The sequence below is a fragment of the Lolium perenne genome, chromosome 7, assembly GCF_019359855.2.
Source record: "Lolium perenne isolate Kyuss_39 chromosome 7, Kyuss_2.0, whole genome shotgun sequence".
NCBI classification, from domain to species: Eukaryota; Viridiplantae; Streptophyta; class Magnoliopsida; order Poales; family Poaceae; genus Lolium; species Lolium perenne.
The window spans coordinates 189,944,309-189,955,045 of NC_067250.2; the positions used below are offsets into that span (position 1 = coordinate 189,944,309).

At 41.0% G+C, this 10,737-nt stretch overlaps 1 long non-coding RNA gene across 2 annotated transcripts; it reads right to left on the reverse strand.

The window, feature by feature from the left end:
• Window positions 1-927: 927 nt before the first annotated feature.
• On the reverse strand, window positions 928-6,378 carry LOC127326242 (uncharacterized). Of its 2 annotated transcripts, XR_007867734.2 has the most exons (5): window positions 5,382-6,378; window positions 5,217-5,302; window positions 4,966-5,104; window positions 1,623-4,531; window positions 928-1,447 (listed from the first exon to the last, which is right to left on the reverse strand). It is a non-coding gene; the product is annotated as an uncharacterized lncRNA (long non-coding RNA). The 2 variants fall into 2 exon arrangements; XR_007867735.2 differs by lacking the exon at window positions 4,966-5,104.
• Window positions 6,379-10,737: the final 4,359 nt, after the last annotated feature.

A 10,737-nucleotide genomic window follows, 5' to 3' on the forward strand; every position in this document is an offset into this window, starting at 1 on the left:
AGGGCCCAGAGTATATCTATCCGTCATCGGGATGGACAAATCCCACTGTTGATCCATATGCCTCAACTCATACTTTCCGGATACTTAATCCCACCTTTATAACCACCCATTTACGCAGTGGCGTTTGGTGTAATCAAAGTACCTTTCCGGTATAAGTGATTTACATGATCTCATGGTCATAAGGACTAGGTAACTATGTATCGAAAGCTTATAGCAAATAACTTAATGACGAGATCTTATGCTACGCTTAATTGGGTGTGTCCATTACATCATTCACTAGATTTAGAGGTGCGCCTTGGCGCACGATCCCGTGTAGTTCGTGCCGATGTACATTTTGTACTATCTCCATACCAATTTGCAGGACAATTACGCGTTTCGAGAAAAAACAGTTTAACTACAAATTTGATCAACAAAATATAAGATACTACAAAAAAATTATATCATTGAATTCATATTCAAAAGAAATTTTCAATGGTATAATTTTTGTAATATATACCTTATATTTTATTGTCTAAATTGTTAGTCAAAGTTATTTCTCGAAAAGCAGAATTGCCCTATAATCTGGTATGGAGGGAGTAACGGTGATAAAAATTTAACTACCAACATGATAATAATTTTTTTAGGTTTCACAAAACAATGTCGACAGAATGAAATCGGAGGAGAAACCCAAGTGTACCAAGGATCTAAACCATATGCAGAATATCTTGCATCTATTTCTGTTTTGCCAGCTACTCTGATGGTATACCTGGTTAAAAGCTGCCTTATTTTCCTTTTTTATCCTTTTTCCCCTGAAATAGAGCAGCATTATTCTTTTATGTCAAATAGATCTACATTTCATTCCCATGTAACAAAGGAAAAGAACAATTTTTCACTATTGTACATGTACAAACAAAATATTACATTTGGATAAAATAAGTGACCAAAGAAACAAAAACTTCCTCGATTTTGAAACGGGAAAACTGGAAAGAAACCAAAACGGAAAACTGGAAAGAAACCAAAACGCAGTCCTCGGGAAGAGTAACTATTAAAACATTGAACTTGAAAATAAGGCGCAAGGCTTACATTCTTCCCACGAGAGAACTCTCACGTACATACATGACACCACCATGTAAACGTGCAAGCAATCTCGGCTTTGTTTTTACATTTGAAACATGTTTTATCCACCGACATTGCATGCTCCTAAATATCATCATTGACACTCTAGTTTCATGTCTTTGAGCAGGCTATGGCTCCGTTTCCAGTCTCTGCATTCACCAGCTCCGCCTCCGTGCATCACCAGCTCCTTCCTGGCTGCCACAACTCAACAGGTGCTCCAGCCAAACCTTCTTCCTCCAACAAAAGGGTACATGTAAAGGCCATCAGAATCTGCAGGTCCACGGCACGAGTTAAGATGTTGGCAGAATTTGTGCGGAACAGAGGACTTGCAGCCGCATCCAGATCATTGTATCTGTGTACAGGAAGAAAAATAAATAAGCATACATGCACACATACACATGACGTGATATGGAGGGATAGCATTTCAGCAAGCATGTGGAATTCGTATTCAAAATCAAATGGTGGGCTTTGCATTTGTAATCAACAGCTGGAATGGACTTCGCATTCATGATTGGAAAGGGGCGTACATCGGGTATCTTCTTCGTAGTTGACAGAGAACAGGCCAGCAAGGTTATAGGCCATCTCTTGCTCGATGCCCCTGCTACCGTCAGGAAGCAGGACAAAATTGTATCCTGCAGAGGTAGGTATTGCCAGAGTAGGAGGAGCTAAGCTATGTAAGTAGCAATGATCTGCGTATTAGATAGATAAAACATGAACAAGTTATGCAAGAAATGAAGGTTCATAATTAAGCATTAGACAGGAAAAAAGCGTGAAGAAGTTACGCAAGAAACAACGATCCATAATTAAGCATCAGATAGACAGAAGCATGGAGAAGTTAGGCAAGAAAGAATATGATCGATAATACAGAAATGCACATAGAAAATCATCAAGACATTCAGGTATGACATGAAAAGAATTGAAGCATAAGTGGACATGAATGGAGACATCCAAAAAGGAGAAGTAATGGGGCCTTATGAAAGGAAGATAATTAATGATGGTTAAAAACATAACTGGAGATGATGTCACTCTGCCATGAAATTAAAATACAAACAAAACTGAACAAGCTGGTAACTGCAAGAACACAGAAAAGAAAGAAACACAGCCTTTTAGAGGAAAAGCATTAATTTTCTTTTGGTACCATCTGCCACTTGGCAGTCACAAATGGTGCCCAGTATAAGCAGCTGAGGATATGAAGAAGGCTGCAGCCTTGCAGATGTTCAACCATCTCCAGCAAACTGCTGCTATTATAACATAACAAACTATGAGTTAGATGATTGTTAGAAACAGAATAGGAAGCTAGAGGCCTATAGTTTAACAACAAAGAGAAAAATGGGGTCTACTCTGGCGTGAGTTATCTCTGAACAAACAACAACATCAATCCGCTAATCTGACCTAAACTACTGTCTGGTAATACATACAAGTAACCATTGCATATGAGATCATGCAGAATGCTTGAATCCCAGATCTTCCTATGCTACTTCAGGACAAGGCATATAACTGAACTTGGCATACAAGTTCACTGCATGTACACCATCTTTGTGAGTGCCCATAGATCTAGAAATTGTTATAAATAAAATTGGAGTGCCAAATAAAAATGACTTATAATTCAAAATTGTATATATATAATTATAATTTTAAGGTGAAGCTAGAAACAAAATGATCTGACCCATGGCCAGTGAAAGATCAATAAGCTTAGCTACCAAATTGAATTCCAGAGGAACCTTGTACTACTTGCGGTAATATATGCATATAAATAGGAGAAAAGAAGCACATATTCGCTATAGGGTTGTGATATATTCTTATCATGGACAACATATCAAATATCCATGTAATGAGATTGAGAGAATTCCTTATAGAGAAATTTTAAGTGACAACCTGGCCATACTAAAAAGATGACCATGGCCTAAAATATCAATAAAAGAGCATCATTAGGAAAAGCCACTTGGAATTAATAGCATTAAGTATTAGTCTTAAGAGCTTCTAGAAGTGAGTTTCTAAAGGTTGAACCATTACCTACTCGAAGTGAGTTTCATAAAAGGCATACACCTTGAACATAGGAAGCTCAAGATGAGAATACGTGATAACAGTCTGCTCCTCGTGCACCATCTTTGTGATTTTGGTGACATATTGATTGGTTCAGTATAAAGAAGTACATGTATGACCAAAGCAGAGGTGTTCCTCGGGCACCATCTTTGTTGGAGAATTTTTCAGAGCTACCCAATGAACAAAAACACAGGAAACTTAACTATTTTCTAAAATTGCAGCTCAAGAACATCTTGAATAAATCTAGTTTTAGTATGGCAAAGCAATTTTTTAACATAAGGACCCATTTATTTGCTCAAACTAAATGGCTTTACATTTCGAGCTATTATTCTATAATTTCAATCATGAAACGTCCAGCCCCTAAACCCTTGCCACAATTTGCCACGTGATCAGAGAAAACTCAAATCTGCCCTGTGATCCAAGCTTCAACGGAATATCATAAGCATATAAAACCATAAGCATATAAAACAACATTTTAGAAAGAGGCCGACAGATACTTACTAAATCTGCCACAATATTAGAGAAAACTCAAATCTGCACAATGGTTCAAGCTTCAAGAAAATTCCATAAGCATATAAAACAGCATGTTACAAAGAGACAGAGCGGGAGTTACAACTAACAGACAAAATAACCATTTTCTTCGCTAGGCAATCATGAGTCACCAGCTATAGACATAAACAACGCAGGTGGATGCATCCTAAGTGAAAGCCAATGGGTAAGTAGAAGTCAATGGCACAAATGAGCTGTGAAACTCAATGACAAATCATATAACAAAATGCAGTGAGCAAAATGATCTAAATACAGACAGATTCTTACCGACAATCCAACTGACGAAGCAATGAACTATGATAGTGATACAACCGAACGATTTTTTAGCTTATCCCGGTCCATTTGAAATGAACAACAATCACCTAGAACATTGCCAAAACCAAATCCACCAGCCTGAGTACCTTTCAACATCATCGTATCTTAAACCATGTACACCCATTTCAATAGCCTTGTGAGATACAAACCTCATTTACAACTCTCAAATAATTCAGAAGAAAGACATGGCATCGAAGTTGCTTATAAACAATAAAAAAGAGAGGACTCAATAGCCAAAGTCTATTCCACAGCAACTGAAAACCAAGCATCAGCCATCCAGGACCAGTCAACCAGCTATTTTCCCCAACTCACCAAGTTTCCAAACAACAGGTGCAAGTATTGTACAACAAAGGGAAGGAAAAAAAGAATCACCAATAGAGCCGCATATAGCATGAATACGGAAAAAAACTGAGCTCTAGTTTCTGCTGTGGTGTGGCCTGCCCCAGAACCTGCAAGATTTGTTGAAATCCATTGGTGATGGAGTGTATGAAGGGGCGAGGAGACGATATTTCACTAAGCAGCCTAACACCTGCAGCAAGATCGAAATTATGGTTGGGATAACCTGGAAAAAATAATGCGTGAAATCTAACATGTACAACAGAAACTGATGTGCTAATAAACTATGAGAATATGAGATCTTCCTCCCAATTCACACTATTCGTGGCCTGAAGTCATGTATAGGTTCGGCACAGATAATAACACAAAAACATATTAATAGAAGGAGGTTTTCTCTATATACATAGGTACCAAAATGTAACCAGAAAAATCTAATATTTACAAAAGAAAACTGGTGTACACAAAATATAATTAGTACTTGGGATCTAGCTCCCAAAAAAATACGCAAATAAAAAATATATGCTTCTCTGCATTGGCATATTAGTGGAAGATCTTAAATCTCATGAATTAGTATAATGTAGGTGGAACACATCTAAAGGTACTACTAAAGGTTCTGAGTGAATTTACCTTGAGCTAAATTTTCCCTTGTATTTTTACATCGGTCTAAACTTGTCTCCCTAGGCGCTAACCATATCATAACAAAATCAAAATCCCAATTGCAGTATCCAACTGATCACTACATTAAACCTGAACTGCTAGACACCGTCTATAAAAAAACCAAGAATTATAGTCAAACTTCACCTCACATTTAATCAGTCGACTACTACGAACATACGTTTCTGCAGTGTGGATCCAATTGATTTAAGCAAAACACTCACCAAGCATGAGTTTCCCATCTCTGCCAGCCTCATTCGTCCGTCCATTCATTCTGCTAATGCCTTCCTTCAGCCCTATCAGACCACCCCTGCAACACCAATCATATTTCAGCATGAAATATTTCTGAAGCACACTGGCTATCCGAGTGAAACAAAGATGATGCTAACCTGCATAAACATCTACAAAAAAAAAAATGCACAGAGAGGATGTCATTTTTCTGAATCAGGTCAGTGAGCTCCACCCCGGCTTATCATACTTATGTGCACCATTAGGAACCATCTTCACTCATGCCATAGCAGACCCGACATCTCGAGTAAGAGCAAGCTCGTACTGGCCTCGGCTAGAACTTGCAGCTTGCACCATAAGCAAAGAAAACGTATTAGCGCTCATGTGGACAATTCGTCAAACACCTCGCAAGCATAATTATTATGAAACCAGAGAAACTATATCCAAAGCAAATCAGATCAATCAGCGTCACGTATTAGACTAAGGAGACATCCCTTTGCAATGGCCACACATATAAAGCACTAAAATTGGATGGGGGAAAGATTAAAATGTGAGAGGTGGGAGGTGGGAGAGGAATAGGAGAAGCCACGAGCACCTAATCTTGCCTGGGTCAGTGAGGATGAACATGCCGGCGAGGTGGCTCAGCTGCGTATCAATCTCTGCGCGTCCGTGCTACTCATGATGACGCGTCCACTTGTTGAGGACGTCCTAGCGGTCCGCGCTCATCTGCTTTAGCGCTGAGGTGTATGGCGCCAGCAACTGCAGAGCGGCAGCGGCCGAGGAAGACGAACCTTGCCGAGGTTAGGACCCATCGATGCGGGTCCGTCCTGCTGCTGGTGGCATGGCAATGCTCATCCTCGCTATCATCGGCAACAGCACCCGCCGCGGCCACCACGCCGTTGACCGTGTCTGCGCCACTCCTACGGGCTCGCGCCTCCACCGGCGGCGCCGCTCCCGCAGCGCCTCCACCCAACGGCGCCGTTCCCATGCAGCCGCGCCTCCGCCGGCGGCGCCGCTCCCGCCTCTGCACGAGCCTTACCGGAGGAGGAGGAGGGAGAGGCGGTGAGGAGTGGTGAGGGTGCGGGGATTAGGGATGGGGAGGCGGCGGGGAGTAGGGAGTGCGGGGAGGACCGAGCGGCCTCTGCACGCGCGACGGGAGAGTCTGGGCCGAGCGGGCTTCACAGGACCCGTGGATAAAATGCGGGTCTGCGGGAGGGCCTCGCGTCCTGGATGGAATGGCTGGCCGAGATCGCGCCACGTCAGCTCGATCGGACGGCCCAAAATCCAAACGCCTGTGAGAGCTCCATGGGGGTGCAGCAATCATAACGTGAGATACAATGATATAACCTTGTTATTAATAACATCCAATGTTCATGATTATGAAACTAATCATCCATTAATCAACAAGCTAGTTAAGAGGCATACTAGGGACTTCTTTGTTTGTCTACATATCACACATGTACTAATGTTTCGGTTAATACAATTATAGCATGACATATAAATATTTATCATAAACATAAAGATATAAATAATAACCACTTTATTATTGCCTCTAGGGCATATCTCCTTCAAAAGTATATGATGCAAGAGCTTAAACATGAGCACAACAGTTGCCAAGTATCAAATTATTCAAGAAATTCTACCAATTACTACATGTAGCATTTCCCATTTCCAACCATATAACAATTTAACGAAGAAGATTCAACCTTCACCATGAACACTATGAGTAAAGCCTAAGGACATATTTGTCCATATGCAACAGCGGAGCGTGTCTCTCTCCCACACAATGAATGTTAGGATCCATTTTATTCAAACAAAAACAAAAACAAACAGACGCTCCAAGCAAAGTACATAAGATGTGATGGAATAAAAATATAGTTTCACTAGAGGAACCTGATAATGTTGTCGATGAAGAAGGGGATGCCTTGGGCATCCCCAAGCTTAGACGCTTGAGTCTTCTTGATGCAGGGGTGAACCACCGGGGCATCCCCAAGCTTAGAGCTTTCACTCTCCTTGATCATATTGTATCATCTCCCTCTCTTGATCCTTGAAAACTTCCTCCACACCAAACTCAAAACAACTCATTAGAGGGTTAGTGCACAATCAAAATTCACATGTTCAGAGGTGACATAATCATTCTTAACACTTCTGGACATTGCACAAAGCTACTGAAAGTTAATGGAATCGAAAAATCCATCAAGCATATCAAAACAGGCAATGCGAAATAAAAGGCAGAATCTGTCAAAAACAGAACAGTCTGTAAAGACGAATTTCTAAGAGGCACCAGACTTGCTCAAATGAAAATGCTAAAATTGAATGAAAGTTGCGTACATATCTGAGGATCACTCACGTAAATTTTCATAATTTTCTGAGTTACCTACAGAGAATTAGGCCCAGATTCGTGACAGCAAGAAATCTGTTTCTGTGCAGTAATCCAAATCTAGTATGAACCTTACTATCAAAGACTTTACTTGGCACAATAATGCAACAAAACTAAGGAGAGGTTGCTACAGTAGTAACAACTTCTAAGACTCAAATATAAAATAAAATTGCAGTAGTAAAATCATGGGTTGTCTCCCATAAGCGTTTTTCTTTAACGCCTTTCAGCTAGGCGCAGAAAGTGTATATCAAGTATTATCAAAAAACGAAGTATCTACAGCGGGGTTTGGAGTTTTCTCAACCATGCATTGTATTTTGGATACATAAGTTTCAGAGGCTCCCTTTTCATTAATCTTGGGCTTGCTACTCTCATCAAACAAATTTTCAGGAACAAGCCAAGTATAATTATCATCTAGAGCTTCATGCATTGCTAGGAGCTTACAAGGTATTGGTGCTTTAATCTCCCCACCATCATTAACATTATTAGTGTACTTAATTCTATCCATATCCATCTTTTCAAGTATTCTTTTAAAATCGGTGAACATACCAAGCCCCTTATGCTTAATAAAAACTTTTCTAGCTTCTTTCGCTATATCTTTAAATTCTCTATCACGGACTTTTAAGACAAAATCCCTCTTTTCTCCCCTCTCCATATCAGAAAGTGTAAGAAACATGTGTTGTATCATGGGATTGAGACTAATAAATCTAGTTTCCAACATGTGTACTAAACAGGCAGAGGCACTTTCATAAGTAGGGGCAGCTTTTAATAGTGGTATATCTTCAAAATCTTCATCCATGCTAACATGGGTGAAAAATGCTTCTATATTGTCTCTTCCAATGATAGACCCTTCTCCCACATGTATATCTTTTAAAGTAAAATTAGGAGGAAACATGATGAAACAAGTAAAAGTAAATAAAGTAAATGCAAGTAACTAATTTTTTTGTGTTTTTAATATGGAGAACAAGACAGTAAATAAAGTAAAACTAGCAACTAATTTTTTGTGTTTTGTTTTAGTGCAGCAAACAAACTAGTAAATAAAAGTAAAGCAAGACAAAAACAAAGTAAAGAGATTGGAGGTGGAGACTCCCCTTGCAGCGTGTCTTGATCTCCCCGGCAACGGCGCCAGAAAAAGAGCTTGATACGCGTACAGCACGCGTCCGTTGGGAACCCCAAGAGGAAGGTGTGATGCGTCCAGCGGCAAGTTTTCCCTCAGTAAGAAACCAAGGTTTATCGAACCAGTAGGAGCCAAGAAGCACGTTGAAGGTTGATGGCGGCGGAGTGTAGTGCGGCGCAACACCAGGGATTCCGGCTCCAACGTGGAACCTGCACAACACAATCAAGATAGTTTGCCCCAACGTAACAGTGAGGTTGTCAATCTCACCGGCTTGCTGTAACAAAGGATTAGATGTATAGTGTGGATGATGATTGTTTGCAGAAAATAGTAGAACAAGTATTGCAGTTGATTGTATTCGATTAAAAGAATGGACCGGGGTCCACAGTTCACTAGAGGTGTCTCTCCCATAAGATAAATAGCATGTTGGGTGAACAAATTACAGTTGGGCAATTGACAAATAAAGAGGGCATGACCATGCACATACATGTTATGATGAATATTGTGAGATTTAATTGGGCATTACGACAAAGTACATAGACCGCTATCCAGCATGCATCTATGCCTAAAAAGTCCACCTTCAGGTTATCATCCGAACCCCCTCCAGTATTAAGTTGCAAACAACAGACAATTGCATTAAGTATGGTGCGTAATGTAATCAACGAATATATCCTTAGACATAGCATTGATGTTTTATCCCTAGTGGCAACAGCACATCCACAACCTTAGAGGTTTCTGTCACTCCCCCAGATTTAATGGAGATATGAACCCACTATCGAGCATAAATACTCTCTCTTGGAGTTACAAGTATCAACTTGGCCAGAGCCTCTACTAGTACGGAGAGCATGCAAGATCATAAACAACACATAGGTAATATTGATAATCAACATAACATAGCATTCACTTATTCATCGGATCCCAACAAACACAACATATAGCATTACAGATAGATGATCTTGATCATGTTAGGCAGCTCACAAGATCCAACAATGAAGCACAATTAGGAGAAGACGACCATCTAGCTACTGCTATGGACCCATAGTCCAGGGGTGAACTACTCACTCATCACTCCGGAGGCGACCATGACGGTGAAGAGTCCTCCGGGAGATGATTCCCCTCTCCGGCAGGGTGCCGGAGGCGATCTCCTGAATCCCCCGAGATGGGATTGGCGGCGGCGGCGTCTCTGGAAGGTTTTCCGTATCGTGGCTCTCGGTACGAAGGCTTTAAGTAGGCGGAAGGGCAGGTCAAGAGGCGTCACGGGGGCCCCACACAGCAGGGCCGCGCGGCCCCCCTGTAGGCCGCGCCGCCCTACTGTGGCGGCGCCCCGTGGCCCCACTTCGTGACTCCTTCGGTCTTCTGGAAGCTTCGTGTCAAAATAGGCCCCTGGGCGTTGATTTCGTCCAATTCCGAGAATATTTTCTTACTAGGATTTCTGAAACCAAAAACAGCAGAAAACAGCAACTGGCTCTTCGGCATCTTGTTAATAGGTTAGTGCCGGAAAATGCATAAATATGACATAAAGTATGCATAAAGCATGTAGGTATCATCAATAAAGTGGCATGGAACATAAGAAATTATCGATACGTTGGAGACGTATCAGTCAACAGATGCGAAGAAAAATCCTAACGGACGTGTTAGGTACCCGATAAAACATAACGGGAATTCGACATTTGGTAAGACCTTAAGCGGCGCATGTCGAATTTCACCAGTATCCCGAGATCATGTCCAGGGACGTGATCTTGAAGTAGGTTTTGGTGGATTGCCACAAGAGAAGTTAACTAGTACCTATTCAGTCAGATGAACTAGCCCCAATTACCGTTATCCCTGCATAATATATGGTTGATTTATTAAAAATATATCTTAACTCGAAGAAGTTGTATTGTAATTATAAAGCTGGAGATTTTCCCTGATTCTTCGATTCAAGCAAAATCTCGGGGGCTACTGACATAGGCATCCCCAATGGGCCGCCAAAGATGGTACCCGGGGTTTTACTGAAGGCCCACGACCCGAAGATTATAAAATCCGG